Below are 21,060 nucleotides of genomic sequence, written 5' to 3' on the forward strand. Positions count from 1 at the left end.
TCCTGTTACACTGAGAGAGTGTTGCTTTCTGTGTCTCTGAGATGAGTAGCTACTGTAGGACAGCTAGGTAATTTCCTCAAAGAGCACTGTGATTTTAAGAGGCTGATGCCTATGGCCATTATCCCATTTTCCAAGCAAATAGATCCAAGCAGTAGGTTGAAAGAGACTTGCCCAAACCTAGACTTTGATGCCAAAAGTCTCTTGAAGCATCAAAGAGCTCTGAAAAGCCTGACAGTATCAAGTACATTTTACTATTGAAATGTCTAACTCTCAGAGAAGCAGGAACATTGTATGACATCCCTTATATGCGGCATCTAAAAAGACATGATACAAATGAGCTTATTTACAAAACAGAAACAGACTCACAGACTCAGAGAATGAACTGATGGTTGCAGGGCTGGGAGGGAGGGCAGGAAGGGTGGGGAAGGGAGAGTTAGGGAGTTTGGGATGGACAGATACACTCTGCTATATTTAAAAAGGATAACCAACAAGGACCTACTGTATGGCACAGGGAACGCTGCTCAATGTTATGTGGCAGCCTGGATGGGAGGGCAGCTTGGAGGGGAAATGGATACCTGTATGTGTATGGCTGAGTTGCTCTGCTGTGCAACTGAAACTATCACAGCATTGTTAATTGGCTATAATTCAATATTAAATAAAAAGTTTAATGAACAATAACACAGTAAAAAAACAAAGACAGAAATTTTTGACTTGAATTCCCTTCCCTAAAACTAAAACCACAGAGGAAAAGGGTGGGAGGTGCTTCCCTGGCAGTCCAGTAGTTAAGACGCTGTGCTTCTGTTGCAGGGAGCATGGGTTCAATCCCTGGGCAGAGAACTAACATTCCATATGCTGAGTGGCATGACCAAAAATAAAGTGAAACACTAAAGGAAAAGGAAGAAAGAAAGAAATGAGTGTTGCCTGAGCGTTACACTGTGAAAGTCTCAATGCTCTAGACTACAACCATAATTCAATCAGCGTGTTCCTGCTCATAGTTCAATCCCAGCTCTCTAGTCTGTAACTTAGAAGACCCTGTTGCTGGGAAAGATTGAGGGCAGAAGGAGAAGCGGGTGGGAGATGATGAGATGGTTGGCTGGCATCACTGACTCAATGGACATGAGTCTGGATAAACTTCGGGAGATAGTGAAGGACAGGACAGCCTTGTGTGCTGCAGTCCGTGAGGTCACAAAGAGTCAGATAAAACTTAGCGACTGAACAACAACTCCCCTAAGAGATCATAAGATCCTTGAGGACAACGACCTCATGCTATTACTCATGATATTAGTGTCTGTGACTCCTTAATCCAGCACAGGGATGGACACAGGCTGAGTGCAGCATCAGTGGTTGCCAGACGCCATTTTTGATCTTTGTTCATGCTACAGTGAAATCCTTGATAAAGCATGTCATTTCTGTGCTTTTGAGACCAGATTTGTATCTCACCTGCCCCTACTCTTTCTGTTATTTCATTTCTTTTACTTTGTTGAGTCCACAACATCACCAAAGGGCAAGGCTGAAAACCCTAGAAATAGGATCAAGGCAGGCAGTGAGCAACAGTCCCATGGTCGTCCCTTATACCCAGGCCAGGGCCTAGAAGGAACCTCATTCTTTAAAAGATAAGACTCAGTTAAAACACCCACCTCCAGTGTAGTCCTTCCTTTGCTGAATCTCTTGCCAAAGAAGTCAGACCTTAATAAGAAAGATTTTTTAAATGTAAATTGAGATTTAATAGCCAAGAACCTTCCTATCTTTCTTCCAAACATGCGTCATTATCATCATCACCACCATCATTATTAAGTATTTACCACATACTGTTCTAAGTCCTTGGTTGGTAATTAACAACCCTAACATACATATACTCATGTACATTTGTATACATATATAAATATACACAATATTTTATATGCATATATTTTTCCTTTTTGTTTCTTTTTCTTTTATACATATATTTGCATGTATTATTTTTGTCTTCATTTTTCAGAGAAGAAAAGTACCCAATGTCCCACAAAGGGTAAATACTATAAAGAGCATTGAAAGCAAATGAAATGAATCCAAATCTGCCCTCCTTACCTTTCACATCTAAACTGGCAAGTATTGCTTTTACTCTTGCCTGTTATGAGTGTTAGCTTTCAAGCAAGAGATTCTTAGAGAGTGAATCTGAGAAAAGGACATGGAAAATTGCCACCTGAAAATAGTCATTATGGTATACTTCTGCATCCACATTTATTGAGCAACTACTGTATGTTAGGTACTATTTTAGATGACGGAGATGCAAAAAGCAAAATTTCCTTTTTGAGTCCAGACTCGATCTTCAAGTTATAATTCAAGCTTCCACACTTGCATACTCTATGTAACTGTGAACAAATCACTCAGCCTCTGTCTGGGCTGCAGGTTCTTCATCTCTTAGTTAGGATGATAATGTTAATCCCCTCTATGGAGTGGTCTAAGGATCAAGCTGAAATCATGAGACCAAGTCGTTGCAATGGCTGACATAGCTGTAGGTAATTGCACCTCCACCACTCTCTTCTTCACGCTATTTAACCACGCTGGTGCTGGCAGACACATCCCCACATATGCTCAGAGAACTCTCTTGGCTCTTTTGTTTTGCTCAAATATCACCTTTGAAGGAAGCCAATGAGTTTTAGAAAATCCCACCTGTCATTCCCTCCCTCTGACATGCCTGATCTCACTTGCCTTAAATCTATTTTTTTTTCCTGTGACATCTATAACCTTTTTAACATGCCATGTAATTTGAGGATTCACTATGCTTGTAGTCCATCTAGTCCTTATCTATTCATTTCCTTTCACAGAGACACACATTTTTGTCCATTTTATTCGCTGATGTATCCCAATTACTGGAAAACATCTTAGTTCACAATAGCTACTCACTAAACAGAGATTGAATGAATAAATATACATGAGTTTGCATAGTGCTTGGAAAAGACCCTGATACTGGGAAAGACTGGAGGCCAAAGAAGAAGATGGCAGAGGATGAGAATGCTAGAAAGCACCACTGACTCAGTGGACATGAATCTGAGCAAATTCCAGGAGACAGCGGAGGACAGATGAGTCTGGCTTGCTGCAGTCCTTGGGGTTGCAAAGAGTCGGGCACAGTGACTCAACAACAACCACAGTGCTTGGCCTATATTGCTCAAAACACTGTTATAACATGTCGCTTTTCTCTAGGAAGCTCACGGTTTAATTAAGAAATAATCCAGAAAGAAACACACCAATACAGTATACTAACGCGTATATATGGAATTTAGAAAGATGGTAATGATAACCCTGTATGCGAGACAGCAAAAGAGACACAGATGTATAGAACAGTCTTTTAGACTCTGTGGGAGAGGGAGAGGGTGGGATGATTTGGGGGAATGGCATGGAAACATGTATAATATCATATGGGAAGTGAATTGCCAGTCCAGGTTCAATATAGAATGCTTGGGGCTGGTGCACTGGGATGATGACCTGGAGGGATGTTACGGAGAGGGAGGTGGGAGGGGGGTTCAGGATGGGGAACACGTGTACACCTGTGGTGGGTTCATGTTGACGTGTGGCAGAACAAATACAAATATTGTAAAATAATTAGCCTCCAATTAAAATAAATAAATTTAAATTAAAAAAAAGAATACATCTGTGGGATTACTTAAAAAAATAATAATCAATTTGAAGACATTTCCCCAAAACACTTTTTTTTGGTTGCAAATTTTTCTCTCCCTGACAAAGCTCTTTCCAGTTTGACTGGCATTTACATTTTTCTTGCACACAGCATGTACCTTTCCTGGATGACATGTTCTTCTGGAGACTCATTCTGCTCATTCTGGGCTTTTTGCCAATTCTCTCATATGCTGGGCAGTGACTGGGTAGGAGAAACTAGCCACTCTATGATTTGGTTCTCTTGAGAATAGCCTTGACCATTCCACAAAGTGATTACTGGTCCCATTTCTTGGAATCTCACCATGTGTCTTTCTCTGTTACCAGGAGGCTGGGTATAGAGAAAGGACCAGAGGGGTAAGAACGCATATAGGATGCAGCCAGTGGCTTCAAGGACTGCCCAATACATGACTCTTCCAAATACAGCTTAATAGGTGACAACGCTTGTGCTAAATCATGGCTCTGCCATTCTCCAGTCTCATGTGACCTTGTACAACTTAACCTCTTTCAGTCCTGAATTCCTTGCCTGAAAAAAACATGACAATAATACTACTTCATCAGATTGTTGAGAAGTAAAAGTTATGCCTACGAAAATAAGAGATAAAAGTGTTCAGAGCCATGCTTGGTACATTGCAGATACTGCTTAATAAATCCTAGCTTTTAATATAAACATCACCTGACGGAGCAAAGTGAAAAGTGAAAGTGACTCCATCCTGTCTGAGTCTTTGCGACCCCATGGACGGTACAGTCCATGGAATTGTCCAGGCCAGAATGCTGGAGTGGGTAGCCTTTCCCTTCCCCAGGGGATCTTCCCAACCCAGGGATGGAACCCAGGCCTCCCGCATTGCAGGTGGATTCTTTACCAGCTGAGCCACAAGGGAAGAAGAAAGGCATATGGAATGAGAACCAATAACCATCAAGGGTTAAATGAGCATGAGTGGCGTTAGAGTCAGAGGATTCAAGATGGCGGCGGTAATCCTGGAGGGCTCGTCTCCATTCCTTAATTCATTTCCCAAACATATAATGAGAGAATCTGCTGCTTCACCTCGAGGAGTTTTAAATCTGACAGAGGAACCAGGCAAAGAAACACAATGTATGGTGAACTATGTGATGGGAGCACTGAGAAATGTCACTCCGACGACAGCGTGATGTATATGGATATAGAGTGCTGGCGAGGTGGCGCAAGAAGACCCGTCTGGAATTTTTACGCAAATTTCCAAGTGAGATGTTGTGAAAGTTTGAAGCAAGGATACTAACAGTAAGAGAGGATAAAAGCAAGAAATATTTAACAGGTTGCTAAGAGCTTCCCTGATGGCTCACTGGTAAAGAACCTGCCTGCCAGTGCAGGAGACTTGAGTTCGATCCCTGGCTAGGGAAGATTCTCTGGAGAAGGAAATGGCAACCCACTCCAGTATTCTTGCCTGGAGAATCCCATAGACAGGGGAGCCTAGTGGGCTACAGTGTATGGGGTAGCAAACAGTCGGACATGATGTAGCGACTAAACACCTTCTCTCTTTAAAACACTTTCTTCTCTTGGATTCCAAGACATCACACTCGTGTTTTTCTTCTCACTTCCCTGGTAGCTCCTTTTCAGCAGCCTGGGTCGGCTTGTTTTCTTCTCCTATCCTCTTTACCTTGGGTTTCCCAGGGCTTAGCATTAGGACTTCATCTCTCTTCTGGCTATACTCATCCCCTTGGTATTCCCATTAGTCCCATTATATGACATTTCACTTATTTTGATAACCTTTACTTTCTTATCTGTAGATCAGATATCTGCCTTGAACTCCAGATTTGTATAAATCTACAATTGTCTTCTTTACCCATCCACTTGGCTATCTAACAGGCATCTTTAAGCTAACATGCCCCCAAACAAGCTCCTAACCTTCTGCCCAGGACCTGTCCTAGCCATGGTTTTCTACACCTCAGTTCATCACAACTCTATTCCTTGAGTTGTTCAAACATCAAACTCAGAATGAGGAAAATGATCTTGACTTCTCTTCTCTCAGTTCCGTTGATTCTACCTTCAAACTTTCCCAAAACGACTTCCCTCCAATTCCATAACTCTCATCCCAGTCCAAGTCACCTTCTTCCCTCACCTTAAAAATTTCAACCAATTCCTAGATGGTCTTCCTGTTTCCACTCTTGACCACCTGCAGTCCAGTCTCGACCCAGCAGTAAGGCTTGATGCTTTCAGGACCATGAGTCAGATAATGACACCCCCAGGCTCTCGGGTTCACAAGGCTCCTAGCTCTTTCTAAGTCCAAAAGAACTTCCAATAACTAAAAAGCCCCAAAGCAATACAGTCTCCGTCATCTCCTTGTTCCCCTCTTCTAACTCCCTCTTCATCACCCTTGCCGGTCTCTTGCTGTTGTTGAGACACTGCAGGCATGCAGGATTCCCCCCGAGGGCTCTGCTCCAGCTCTTCCCTCTACCTGAATCTCTCCTTAAATAGCCCCGTGGCTTCTTTCCCCAACTACTCAAACGTCACGTTTCTAAAGACCCTTGCTCATCACGTTGTTGTTGTTTAGTCACTCTGTCCCATCTGACTCTTTCGACCCCCATGGACTGTAGTCCACCAGGCTCCTCTAATCATGGATATTTTCAGGCAGGAATACTGGAGTGGGTTGTCATTTCCTTCTCCAGGGGATCGTCCCAATCCAAGGATAGAACCCTGTTACCACATTTCCTGCATTGCAGGCAGATTCTTCACCCCTGAGTCACCCAGGAAGCCCTTCCTCATCATACTGTTTAAAATTAAAATTCCCACATCCACCATGCCTTACTCCTTCCCTGCCCAATCATTCTCCATACTCCATATCATCTTCAAACACTTTATATAATTTGTTTTCAAAACTGTTTGACTTACCCTATAAGAAGGTAAACTACAAGATGCCAGGAATTTTGTCTGTTTTGTTCAGTGGACAATTTTGGTACCTAGAAGATTGATACTCGATACAATAAATAGTACCTGAATGAATAACTGAAATGGTAATTCATTGAATGTGAAGAGCAAGGGGTTGGAGATAAAGATGACTCTGACATAACAGTGCTACTTTTATTGAACAGAATAAATGAAATCCCCTTATGTCTGGAAGTTGATAAATTAAGCTTGGACCATTTTTTATTTAAGGTTTCTTTAAACTAATTAAATAAATATGTTTAGGTTGACAATAAGAAGTAGGAGCCAGGAAAGGTGAGTTGGAGGGACCTAGATATCACCATGATGTAGAAAAATGCGAGTATCTACAGGCAGAACAAGAAGGAAGAAAGATGGGAACTGAGCACTTAGAGGGGTACAGAGAAAGAGAAACATGATAACTGTCTTCTCCACCACTCTGACTACAGTGCCTGATATAACAGGCTCAATATTGCTCATCGATACTTGCTCCTTGGAAGGAAAGCTATGACAAACCTAGACAGCATGCTAAAAAGCAGAGACATCACTTTACTTTACTGCTTTACACTTTTCACTAGTGCTTAAGAGGTACCAGATATTGCCATAGGTGACTCTACAAAAGTGTTGGAGAAGACTCTTGAGGGTCCCTTGGACAGCAAGGAGATCAAACCAGTCAATCCTAAGGGAAATCAACCCTGAATACTCACTGGAAAGACTGATGTTGGAGCTGAGGGTCCAATACTTTGTCCATCTGATGCAAAGAGCCAACTCATTGGAAAAGTCCCTGATGCTGGGAAAGACTGAAGGCAAAATGAGAAGGAGGTGGCAGAGGATGAGATGGTAAAATATCATCACCAACTCCATGGACATGAATTTGAGCAAACTGTGGGAGATAGTAGAGAACTGAGGAGCCTAGCATGCTGAAGTCCATGGGGTCACAAAGAATCAGACATGACTTAGCAACTGAACAACACTGACTCTCAAAATTCTGATGTCACTGTCCTTGACAGAGTGTGTGGTAAGTTGCTTCACTTGTGTCTGACTCTTTGCAACATTATGGACAGTCGTCATCCAGGCTCCTCTGTTCTTGGGATTCTCCGGGCAAGAATACTGAAATAGGTTGCTGTGCTTTCCTCCAGGGGATCTTCCTGACGCAGGGATCAAACCCATGTCTCTTATATCTCCTGCACTGGCTGGTTCTTTACCACTAGCCCAACAGAGTAACAGGGACTACGTTTACCCTCTAACTGAAAAATAATAAAACACAGAGAAAATCTATGGAACAACAGTTTCAGACATTTAACAGCAAATTGAACAGGACATTAATCCCTGTCACAGGGGAAACCAAGTAGGTGAACACTGTGATAACATACTGCCTCGAGATGATAAACTTACTTATCATCTTACTTATGATAAACTTACTGTCTGGAGAGAGTTTTCAGCTGCAGTGTAGGGAAGGTGTACCCAGAGTTCACCAGTGTCCCTGAATTGAGAGCACAGAGTTCAGAATTCAGGGGGCCTATCAGTTCAGCTAAGTCACTCAGCCGTGTCTGACTCTTTGCAGTCCCATGGACAGCAGCACGCCAGGTCTCTCTGTCCATCACCAACTCCCAGAGTTTGCTCAAACTTATGGCCATCGAGTCGGTGATGCCATCCAACCATCTCATCCTCTGTCATCTCCTTCTCCTCCCACCTTCAATCTTTCCCAGAATCAGGGTTATTTCCAGTGAGTCAGTTCTTTCAATCAGGTGGCCAAAGTATTGGAGTTTCAGCTTCAGCATCAGTCCTTCCAATGAATATTCAGGACTGATTTCCTTTAGGATGGACTGGTTGGATCTTTTTGCAGTCCAAGGGACTCTCAAGAGTCTTCTCCAACACCACAGTTCCAAAACATCAATTCTTTGGCGCTCAGCTTTCTTTATAGTCCAACTCTCACATCCATACCTGACTACTGGATAAACCATAGCCTTGAGCTTTGTTGGAAAAGTAATGTCTCTGCTTTTTAATATGCTGTCTAGGTTGGTCAAAACTTTTCTTCCAAGGAGCAAGTGTCTTTTAATTTCATGGCTGCAGTCACCATCTGCAATGATTTTGGAGCCCCCCAAAATAAAGTCTGACACTGTTTCCACTGTTTCCCCATCTATTTCCCACAAAGCGATGGGACCAGATGCCATGGTTTTAGTTTTCTGAATGTTGAGCTTTAAGCCAACTTTTTCACTTTCCTCTTTCATTTTCATCAAGAGGCTCTTGAGTTCTTCTTTGCTTTCTGCCATAAGGGTGGTGTCATCTGCATATCTGAGGTTATTGATACTTCTCCCGGCAATCTTGATTCCAGCTTTGTGCTTCATTCAACCCAGCATTTCTCATGGTGTTCTCTGTATACAAGTTAAACAAGCAGGATGACAATATACAGCCTTGACGTACCCCTTTTCCTATTTGGAACCAGGCTGTTGTTCCATGTCCAGTTCTAACTGTTGCTTCCTGACCTGCATACAGATTTCTCAAGAGGCAGGTCAGGTGATCTAGTATTCCCATATCCTTCAGAATTTTCCACAGTTTCTTGTGATCCACACAGTCAAAGGCTTTGGCATAGTCAATAAAACAGAAATAGATATTTTTCTGGAACTCTCTTGCTTTTTCCATGATCCAGCGGATGTCGGCAATTTGACCTCTGGTTCCTCTGCCTTTTCTAAACCCAACTTGAACATCTGGAATTTTACAGTTCATGTACTGTTGAAGCCTAGCTTGGAGAATTTTGAGCATTGCTCTACTAACGTGTGAGATGAGTGCATTTGTGTGGTAGTTTGAGCATTCTTTGGCATTGCCTTTCTTTGAGATTGGAATGAAAACTGACCTTTTCCAGTCCTGTGGCCACTGCTGAGTTTTCCACATTTGCTGGCATATTGAGTGCAGCACTTTCACAGCATCATCTTTCAGGATTTGAAATAGCTCAACTGGAATTCCATCACCTCCACTAGCTTTGTTCATAGTGATGCTTCCTATTGCCCACTTGACTTCACATTCCAGGATGCCTGGCACTAGGTGAGTGGTCATACCATCATGATTATCTGGGTCATGAAGATCTTTTTTGTATAGTTCTTCTGTGTACTCTTGCCACCTCTTCTTAATATCTACTTCTTCTGTCCTTTATTGTGCCCATCTTTGCATTAAATGTTCCTTTGGTATCTCTAATTTTCTTGAAGACATCTCTAGTCTTTCCCATTCTATTGTTTTCCTCTATTTCTTTGCACTGATCACTGAGGAAGGCTTTCAAACCACTTCAGTATTCTTACCTTGAGAACCCCAGGAACAGTACGAAAAGGCAAAAAGATAGGACACTGAAAGAGGAACTCCCCTGGTCGGTAGGTGGCCAATATGCTACTGGAGATCAGTGGAGAAATAACTCCAGAAAGAATGAAGAGATGGAATCGAAGCAGAAACAACATCCACTTGTGGATATCACTGATGATAGAAGCAAAGTCTGATGCTGTAAAGAGCAATATTGCATAGGAACCTGGAATGTTAGGTCCATGAATCAAGGCAAATTGGAAATGGTCAAACAGGAGATGGCAAGAGTGAACATCGACATTTTAGGAATCAGTGAATTAAAATGGACTTGAATGGGTGAATTTAACTCAGATGACCATTATATCTACTACTGAGAGCAAGAATCCCTTAGAAGAAATGGAATGGCCATCATAATCAACAAAAGAGTCCAAAATGCAGTACTTGAATGCAATCTCAAAAACGACAGAATGATCTCTGTTCATTTCCAAGGCAAAGCTTTCAGTATCACAGTAATCCGAGTCTATGCCCTGACCAGTAATGTTGAAGAAGCTGAAGTTGAACAGTTCTATGAAGACCTACAAGACCTTTTAGAACTAACACCCAAAAAAGATGTCCTTTATATTATAGGGGACTGGAATGCAAAAGTAGGAAGTCAAGAAACACCTGGAGTAACAGGCAAATTTGGCCTTGGAGTACAGAATGAAGCAGGGCAAAGGCTAATAAACTTTTGCCAAGAGAACACACTGGTCATAGCAAACACCCTCTTCCAACAACACAAGAGAAGACTCTACACATGGACATCACCAGATGGTCAATACTGAAATCAGATTGATTATATTCTTTGCAGCCAAAGATGGAGAGGCTCTGTACAATCAGCAAAAACAAGACCATGAGCTGACTGTGGCTCCAATCATGAACTCCTTATTGCCAAATTCAGACTTAAATTGAAGAAAGTAGGGAAAACCACTAGACCACTCAGGTATGACCTAAATCAAATCCCTTATATTACACAGTGGAAGTGACAAATAGATTTAAGGGATTAGATCTGCTACAGTGCCTGATGAACTATGGATGGAGGTTCATGACATTGTACAGGAGACAGGGATCAAGACCATCCCCAAGAAAAAGAAATGCAAACAAGCAAAATGTCTGTCTGGGGAGGCCTTACAAATAGCTATGCAAAGAAGAGAAGCAAAAAACAAAGAAGACAAGGAAAGATACCAGCATCTGAATAGAGGGAGGCCATAGTGGAAAGAACAGAACAGAACACAAGGAACGGAGAATACATGGGTACACAGAGTCCTCCAGAGATTTGCAAAGTGTGCCCCTCAAAGCTTCACCTGAGTAGTAATGCTCACATGTATGTGAAGAAAACCGCCAAGGCCAGGAGAAAAAAGCACCTAACAGTATCAGGAGGAAACCATCTTGAGAGGTCACACATGACTGGGAATAGTTCCTGGGCCCACCAGCTCAAAAGAAAAAAAAAAAAAAAACTACCATATGATGCATCAAGCTGAGCCCTTGGAAGAGTAGTGCCTCAGTAAAGGGGAAAACTGCTAATTAAGGGAAAGGAAAAGAAAACGTGTCTCTGGGGCTGTGCGGGTTCTCTAAGGAGCGAGACCATCCAAGTGTCCAATGACACTGTTGCAAGAAGATCAAGAAAGTTCCGGTTTAAGAGAAGCCCGTGGTTCTGGCTCTTAGGACATAACCATTGACTTGAATGAGAGTAAACTTGGTAGACGTTGGATAGGCAGAGGGGAGAATGGTCTATGGGGAGGAAATATGGAGCATTCATAGGACAGTAAGGAAGCAATTGTAAGAGTGTGATAATAAACTGGTTTACAATCCCAGCTCAAGCTAAGCAGAGCCAAGGAGAATATACTCTGGGGAACGACAAGGAAGGCAAAAATATGATAAATTTCACAGAACCCATAGGGGAGAATCACAAAGGTACACTATTTGGTTCCTTATTTCAAACTTGCAAACTAATTCCAGGTATAATTAAAAATTGAACTGATATTTTGCAAATCAGCTGAGGTTAAAAACAAACAATATATAGAAATCAAGGGAAACTTAAGAGAAAGCATTTAAAGTCTAAAATTAGGTGACAGCCAAACCACAGCTGCGACAGTAAATGCAATCCAGTGAGCAGATCAAACTTATTAAAAAGAAGACATACTTTTTGCCCCAAAGAAGGAAAGCTGCCGAGGGTTGCAAATTTTATATTAAAAAAATGATTGCCCGAAAAGGGTGGAATTGTCTCTTTTGCAGATCTGTTTATACCCTAAAGATAATTCTGTTTTGTTCCTTTCTGCCTGAAGGCAGAGCAACAGATTAAATGACTTTCAAAAGTTCTTTCCATCTGTGGTTGCAACAAAACATAACATAAGCAATCAAATACATCAACTCTTCTAGGATAGCCTATTATATTTCTAACAGAAATAAATCTGAGAAGGAATATCCATTGAAAGATTGATTGTATTGGAGAAAATATCCATCACATGTAAAGACAGGAAGACATCCATCTGAGATAAACACCAAATGAATTATGATAGCAAAAAAATGGAAAAGTCAGCTACAGTAATAAATAATATTGTATCATTGCATGCCAACTGTTTGCACATTTTAGAGCAAATTTGTTGAGAACAATAAATTACTCTAAAACATATTATCAACTGCCAATCCTTTATTAGAAAAGAAATAAAGTTTCTGTGGTGTGGTTACATACTCATTAATGGATAAATAAGAACATCTAGATATCATGGAGGCAAGAGAAAAAAAGAGAAATTGAAGGATTATCTCATCTCAGAATGTGCAGTAATGTAAAAGTCAAACACCTGGGAAGAAGAAATAAAATCATTAAAATACATTTCTTTTGGGAAAGTATCAGAGAAAGAAACAGCTAGAATCCTGAACTAACAAATTGTTATTGTTTAGTCGCTCGGTCAGTCAGTTCAGTTGCTCAGTCGTGTCCGACTCTTTGTGACCCCATGAACTGCAGCATGCCAGGCCTCCCTGTCCATCACCACCTCCCGGAGCTTACTCAAACTCATGTCCACTGAGTCAGCAATGCCATCCAAACATCTCATCCTCTGTTGTCCCCTTCTCCTCCAGCCTTCAATCTTTCCCAGCATCAGAGTCTTTTCAAATGAGTCAGTTCTTTGCATCAGGCGGCCAAAGTATTGGAGTTTCAGCTTCAGAATCAGTCCTTCCAATGAGCATTCAGGACTGATTTCCTTTAGGATGGACTAGTTTGATCTCCTTGCAGTCCAAGGGACTCTCAAGAGTCTTCTCCAACACCACAGTTCAAAAGCATCAATTCTTTGGTGCTCAGCCTCCTTTATGGTCCAACTCTCACATCCATACAGGACTCCTGGAAAAACCATACCTTTGACTGTATGGGCATTTGTTGGCAAAGTAATGTCTTTGGTTTTTAATATGCTGCCTAGGTTGCTCAACTGTGTCCAACTCTTTGCAACTCCAAGGACTGTAGCCAGCCAGGCTCCTCTGTCCATGGAATTTTCCAGGCAAGAATACTGGAGTGGGTTGCCATTTCCTTCTCCAGGGGATCTTCCTGATCCAGGGATCAAACCCAAGTGTCCTACATTGCTGGTGTATTCTTCACCATTGAGCCACCTGGGAAGCCTGAGCTAGTACATACCAAGATCATAATCAATCCCGTTTGTCCTAAAGGATGTGTGAATACAGGATGAGCATAGATGTTACACCTCTTTAGGATGAGATTTTGGTCCTAAGTCGCTGTGGAAACACTGGCATCTGTGAATCACAGATTTATTCCAGACAATAAGGAATTATGTATATATCATCTTGAATGGCCTAATGGTGTTTTTCCCCAGGAAATATACATGCAAATAATTGTATAACATCTTAACAGGAAACATTTTGGCCTGGATTAAATGTACAAGGCAGGCCTTGTTATAACTCCCACTTCACTTATGCAAAAATTGAGTTTCCCAACAACTAGATAGTTACTTTTATAACTCAGGGATAAATGGCAGTGCTGGAGTTTCAGCCCCCATCACCAACTCCTAGTGGAGAGAACTTCGCAGGGTCTTTACAAGCAATCCACATTAATAAAAGATTTTATTCTGTCCCTATGCATCAAGAAGATTTGTGTGTAGTCGCTATTGATCCAGAGCAGGTGAGGCAGGTCAAGCGTAGTAGATGCCAGAGGAATGAGAGGAAGCTGTGTGAAGAGCAGTGTGAGCAGAGTCATGTGTCCAGGAATTTGTTCTCAAGTCAACAGGGGAGCAGAGGTTTAGGTGCAGGGCAGTCAGAAAGCCAGAGGTCTGATCTGAAGGTGGACAGGCGGCCGAAGATTTGTCTTGAGTGGAGACAGGAAGAGTCCTAGAGTCCGGGTGAGCTAATCCAAGGATAGCATGTTTTCCTTTATTAAGTTAAAGGACTCTTGCTACCCATCAGATGAGGAAACTGAGGTACAGTGGGGTTTAGTGTTTTAACTCTCTGGTCCAACTCTCAGGAAATAGGAACTAGTCCTTCTGAGTCATCATCCCAACAGGCTAAAATTGAACAAAGCAAGCAGGCAAAGCATATAGATGACTTTGTTTTGTTTTTCCTCTCTTGGCCACATGGTGCAGTATGCATGCAGGACCTTAGTTTCCCAACTAGGGAAATCCATGCCCCCTGCATTGGAGCACAGAGTCTTAACCACTGGGCCACCAGGGAAGCCCTACATGACTTTAAAATCAGATTATTTAGCCTTGTGAATGGAGACCAAGGGGAAAGGGAGGCAGAAAGAAGGTGAGAGTTTTATTCCACAAACTGGCAAAGTCTAAAAAAATATGGAACTTTGGTGATTTTGTTGAATTTGTGGTCAGTCATTTCTAAGGAGCTTGAGCATAATTAGCCAGAGGTTTCCTCTTTGTTTTCCTGTGCGTGTAAACGCAAAATAAGGAAAAACTAAGGAAGGAAGAATTGACACGAAGGGTGAGATTGGTCCAGAGACAACAGCGCTTGCTCAGCCAAATGACAGACCAGGATGTGAGCTGATTACCTTTCCCTGTGGTTTTTAGAGGAGAGAGGAAGAAAAAAAAAAGTATAGCAGAAAATGCTATTGTCCAAGTGGGGATAATTATAACAGAGAGGAAGGGAGCCAGACGGAGGAAACAAAATTATGCCAAGTAGAATGCGGGCTGCCCACCAAGGGAAATGGCAAAGCAAGCACATAGAAGACAATTAGGTTGGGAAGCTATCTTCCAAGGGAAATTAGAGGAACCCCATTGCTTGTGTAATTAAACACAGATATGGTGCTATAGGGAACATACCTAAGGAGATGGAGGAAGAATAGAAAAGCCCATCTGAGGATCCTGGGCGTTCTCATGGAAAATCATGAATGAGGGAAAAGCCCTGCCTCACCGCAGGTTTATTATGGAGAAAAAATAAACCAGCTCACGGCTGATGTTCCTCTGCATCTAAACTGCGGTTCAAAGTCTTCTTCTCAACCCCTCCCTCCAATGGTACCTATGTGTTTTAAGCATCAATCTTTCAGCATTTCATTGCGAATCTTTGAATTTAACAAATATCTCCCACTGTGTTAACATCTCGTGTATGTTCACGCTCTTCTAAGTGAGAATCATTCACACAGTCATAACAAATCACTAGATGTAGCCTAGAGAACTTTACCGTGATTTGCATTATAAACTGCAGTAGTTAGGACTTCCCAAGTGGTCCAGTGGGTTGAGAGCCTAACTGCCAATGCAAGGACACGGGTTTGATCCCTGTTCTGAGACAATCCCACACACAGTAGAGCAACTAAGCCCGTGCATGCAACTACTGAAGCCCGAGTGCCTACAGTCTGTGCTACACAAGAGAAGCCACTGCAGCGAGAAGCCATGCACCACAACTAGAGACTACCCACCCCACCCCCCCGGCCCTCGTGGAAAAACAGAAAGCCTGCACAAATCAGCAAAGACCAAGCAGAGCCAGAAATAGATAAAACCTTTTTAATTAAAAAAATAAATAAGTTGCCGTGGTCAAAGAAACAGGCTATGGAGTCACAGTTGGGTTCTAACTTCTCATTGGAAGTGATCTTGACCAAGTCAATTAACCTTTCTCAGTTTTATCATCAGTAAAATGGGTATGAAAATATCTCTCCCTTAAGACTATGTGGTGGTTTAGTCACCAAGTTGTGTCCAACTCTTGCAACCCCATAGACGGTAGCCCGCCAGGCTCCTCTGTCCTTGGGATTCTCCAGGCAAGAATACTGGAGTGGGTTGCCATTTCCTTCTCCAGGGGATCTTCCTGACCCAAAAATTGAACCCGAGTCTCCTGCAGTGCAGACAGATTCTTACTGACTGAGCTATGTGGGAAGCAGCCTTAAGATTATTGTGGGGAATAAATCAGATGATAAGATTTTGTTAAATTAACACAGTGTCTGGACCAGACATGCCACATAACCTCTTAGTAAGTGTTATTGATAATAATGATAGGCATAAAAATGAAAAATATAGCTCTCAAGGAATTACAGAGAGACCTGATAGAAAATACAAAGCATGCATTTTACCTTTTAGTTCTAGGTATTAGAAGGTGCTCAGTGACTGTTGACTGATGTCATTTCAGCATACGACAATAAAGGGTTATTACGAAAAAGTGATGACATGCAGGCATTTGTTATATCCAGGGTCATTTTAAGAAAGATATAGAGAGAAGAGGCTAGGAAGCACCCATTTCTTATATTTGTGTAAGATAGAGAGCTTTCTATAAAAGTCTGTAACATAAGTAAATACAAATTGTTCATAGGACTTACCTGGCAGTCCAGTGGTTAAGACTCTGCGCTTCCAATTCAATGAGTGTGGGTTCGATCCCTGGGCGGGGAACTAAGATCCTACATGTCATGTGGTGCAGAGAGAGAGAAAAAAAAGATCGTCCACACTTTATTGCTGAGGTAATCTTGACTCTGTGATAGAAAGCGTAAGAGGTTTGGAATCAGAAACATGAGAGTCTGAATTCCAGAACCACCACTTTCTTAGTTTTAGTAAGAACTTCTCTGAGACTTCTTCATCCTCACCACAAAGGGAAATAATTATCTTCTGACTATCTCACAGGGCTGTTACAAGAATTAATTAATACTGAATGTGGAGGAGCTTTGTAACATAATGTCTAAATACTACTTTACCACATTAATATCTCCCAGGAAAGTAAAGTGAATCTTCAGAAAGAAAACAGAAGGGAAGTGCCAGTTCAGTGGGCCCTGCATGAGAACAGTGGGGCTGGTATTCAGCCGTTTAGGATGGTGACCCAAGATTTCCTTCCTTTTATGCAGCCAGCCACGCCATATTTAATCTATTCTTTAGAAAAAAGAATTGTACTTCCAGGGAAAACTATACTCTCTCTAGAGGATACCCCTCCAGATGATCTGATTCTGCACTTTCCTTGTCTTTGAGCTATGTTATAACCGTGTAAATTATAGATAACCGATCACAATGTAAAATAATTCTTATCTATGGACATGCATATTGTTTTGCCCAGTAGAGATTCAACTGTCTTCTCTCCCACTCTGATAAAATATTAGTTTGCCACCTTTCATATACTCATGCCAATTATTCCTAATCTATAGATATGTCTTTTCTTCAAATTTTCTTTCGAATCAGTTATCATACATGCACAATTCCCTCAGGAGGGGTTAAGCAAAATCTTTAATGTGTGTTCATTTTTGTCTGTATGAGAATAATAAACCTAGTCATTTTTAGAAATTACATTTAAATGGCTTGTTCAGACAGACATTTGCTGGATAGTTATTCTGTGGTCATCTCTGGCCAGAAACTTAAGCCTAAAAAAGTTAAAGAGGCCATCAGAGTACCACTCAGCACGCTGCAGCAGTATTGTAAATTCAGGCACCTGCCTCCGCCCCTGGCTTCACCCAGCATGCAACAAACATTTGATCATTGTGTGCTGAATGAATTTTAAATATCTTTCCCAAATACACACAGTCTAGAGCCTAGACAGTGCTAGGCATGTTGAAGACCTTTGATAAAGTGTTTGTTGAATGAATGAATGTAGAGTCTGCCTTTAAAAAGAGACTCACAGTCTGCTGCCTTTTCTGGTCGTATGAAGGCCCACCATCCCAATCTGCCCAGTGCCCCACACCTGCTAGGTATGCAGTCCGTATCTACTGACTGATTCCTAAGGCATGGCAGATATAAAAGCCCAATCTAAGCATTACAGCCTCCTCAATTAAATCCCCTCCTTATAAGTAAAGCAATTATTAGTCTTTACTATTATTTCTTGAGTGCTTTGATTTCCAGAACAAAAATTCAGTGCCTTAGTTAACTTTTTCTTAGTCTGAGAGGTTAAATTTTTATTATTATTTTCAGGAGCTGATGTCATCCGTGTTCCTTTGCTAATGTTTATTCCATCCTCATCAATCACAAACCTGGTGTTCATTTTAATCAGACAAGCTGTAACACAGTCTCTGTCACATAACTGACCATCAAGTTTCTTTCTTAAAATGGGAAATACAGGTTGTGCTACAAATTCCTAAGCTCTTCATAGAGTGAGGATAAATCTATGTCTGGCAAAGATAATTTAGTAGATAGAATTAGGTATAAATCTTATCTGAAAAAATAGAAAGAAACTGCATGTTTAGAATGAAGTACAAATCATTGTCTCCAAAAGCGAGCAGGAATAAACCTTGAAGAGACTTATTGATAAGCCTCCATCTGCCCTGAAACCTTCTCAACACCAGTGGGGAAGAATGTTCTTCACTGACCGTGCTATAAATATAGCTGGCGGGAGAGGGAGTTTTATGGTCTCTGAATGAGTTTGGATCACTGCAAGGGTTGCTTCTGAAACCAAAGGGAATTAAATTGGCTGTTCAAGAGTTCTCAGAAGGTTGAAATGTGCTATTGTGCCCATAGCACGTGTGACAGTTGTAGTCAGTCTGGTGTTTTCAGCAGCAAAAAGTGAAAAAAAAAAAAAAGGTCAAATTGACTATTTAAGTTGACTAATTTGAGGACATCCACAACAACTGGCACAGAATATACAGACTCAGCATCAGATGACACCTTTGAGAGGTCATAGTCTTGTGAGGAGAATGAGCCTTGAACATAAATAACTAGGTAGGTAACCCCATGTGAGAAATGCTAAGGAGAATAAGAGAGGAAGAAATTTAAAATACGGCTCACGGAAGAGAGATTATAATCCACATTCCAAGGCTTTCTGTGGGAAGGGAATTTGCACCAGGTTAGGAAGGATGGTTCCAAATACAACAGACTGGTTCCAAATAGGGAAAGGAGTCCATCAAGGCTGTATATTGTCACCCTGCTTATTTAACTTATACGCAGAGTATATCATGAGAAACGCTGGACTGGAAGAAACACAAGCTGGAATCAAGATTGCCGGGAGAAATATCAATTACCTCAGATATGTAGGTGACACCACCCTTATGACAGAAAGTGAAGAAGAACTAAACAGCCTGTTGATAAAAGTGAGAGAGTGAAAAAGTCGGCTTAAAACTCAACATTCAGAAAACTAAGACCATGGCATCCAGTCCCATCACTTCATAGGAAATAGATGGGAAACAGTGGAAACAGTGACAGACTTTATTTTGGGGGGCTCCCAAATCACTGCAGATGGTGACTGCAGCCATGAAATTAAAAGAAGCTTGTTCCTTGGAAGAAAAGTTATGACCAACCTAGATAGCATATTAAAAAGCAGAGACATTACTTTGCAAACAAAAATCCATCTGTCAAAGCTATGGTTTTTCGAATGGTCATGTGTGGATGTGAGAGTTGGACTGTGAAGAAAGCTGGGCGCCAAAGAATTGATGCTTTTGAACTGTGGTGTTGGAGAAGACTCTTTAGAGTCCCTTGGATGGCAAGGAGATCCAACCAATTCATCCTAATGGAAATCTGTCCTGAATATTCATTGAAAAGACTGATTCTGAAGCTGAAACTCCAATACGATGGCCACCTGATTCAAAGAGCTGACAGGGAAAAGACCCTGATGCTGGGAAAGATTGAAGGTGGGAGGAGAAGGAGACGACAGAGGATGAGATGTTTGGATGGCATCAGTGACTCAATGGACATGAGTTTGAGTAAACTTTGGGAGTTGGTGATGGACAGGGAGGCCTGGTGTGCTGCTGTCCTTGGGGTTGCAAAGAGTCGGACACAACTTAGCGACTGAACTGAACTGATGAAGGACGAGAGACTTCAGGTATGTGAACAAGAAAGGCTGAAAATTCCAGGAACAGGGCCCAAGGTTAGCACACATGGAACAGCTGAAGGAACACGCAGGTAGAAGAGGAAGAAGCTCTCCGAATGCCTAGATAAAGGCACAGTGCACACCTGCCTTGCTCTGATGGCTTTTTCCTTGGTTAGACCATCTTCTTGGTGATAATCATTACAGCATTTCTGTGTGTAGAGACTATGCTGATGAACATGAACACAAGCACCCAGATATGGGAATGCTTGGAGCATAGATTTGAGAGAGTTGGGGACTCAATTTTTCTGGAAGAGCAGTGGTTTTAAAACTAAATCCATGGAAACTCTAGCTTAAACAAAATCTGTGGAATCCCAGGAGCACAATAGAGCTGCTCTGCTTGAAACAGAGACAGTGGTCCAGGAGCCCAGCTAAACGTAGGTTTCCCTCCCTGAAGGTAGACCCTGAGCAGGGGCACCAAGGATGAACAATGGTCCACTGCTTTCTGGAATACAGTCTATAGAAAGCACTTCTCTGAATAAAGTGTGTACCATAAATAGGTGGCAGGGAATAAGTGGCTCAGGTCAGACGGGGAAGGGCCTGGAATGTTAGCTTACAGGTATGACCTTTGTTCTGTAAGGAACAGGCAGTCTTGAGAGTTGTCCTGTAGGAGGGAGTGAAACCTGAGTGAGAGGAGTCAATAGGAATGGAATGATGGCAAGACAACAATATTCAGAAAAGACTTGCTATGCAGGGTTTAGCAAGTGATTGGTGTGAAGGGCAAAGGAAAGAAAGTCCACAAAATCAGGTGGGATTTCAGGCTGGGTGACTGAAGTCATTAGAGAAGGACTGTGACTGGCAAAGGCTTGAGAAGAGAGATGCTGAATTCAGTTTAGAACTCGCTGCATAGGCCGGTGCAGAAGCAAATGTGCCAACCAAGAACTGAACTCACGACACTGGACGCTAGTCTATGTGCTCAGAGCTTCCAAGGATGAACTCAGCTCAAAGAGCCAGAGATTGCGATTTCTGGTATGTATGAAGGTCCA

This window comes from Ovis aries, chromosome 21, assembly GCF_016772045.2.
Source record: "Ovis aries strain OAR_USU_Benz2616 breed Rambouillet chromosome 21, ARS-UI_Ramb_v3.0, whole genome shotgun sequence".
Lineage (NCBI taxonomy): Eukaryota > Metazoa > Chordata > Mammalia > Artiodactyla > Bovidae > Ovis > Ovis aries.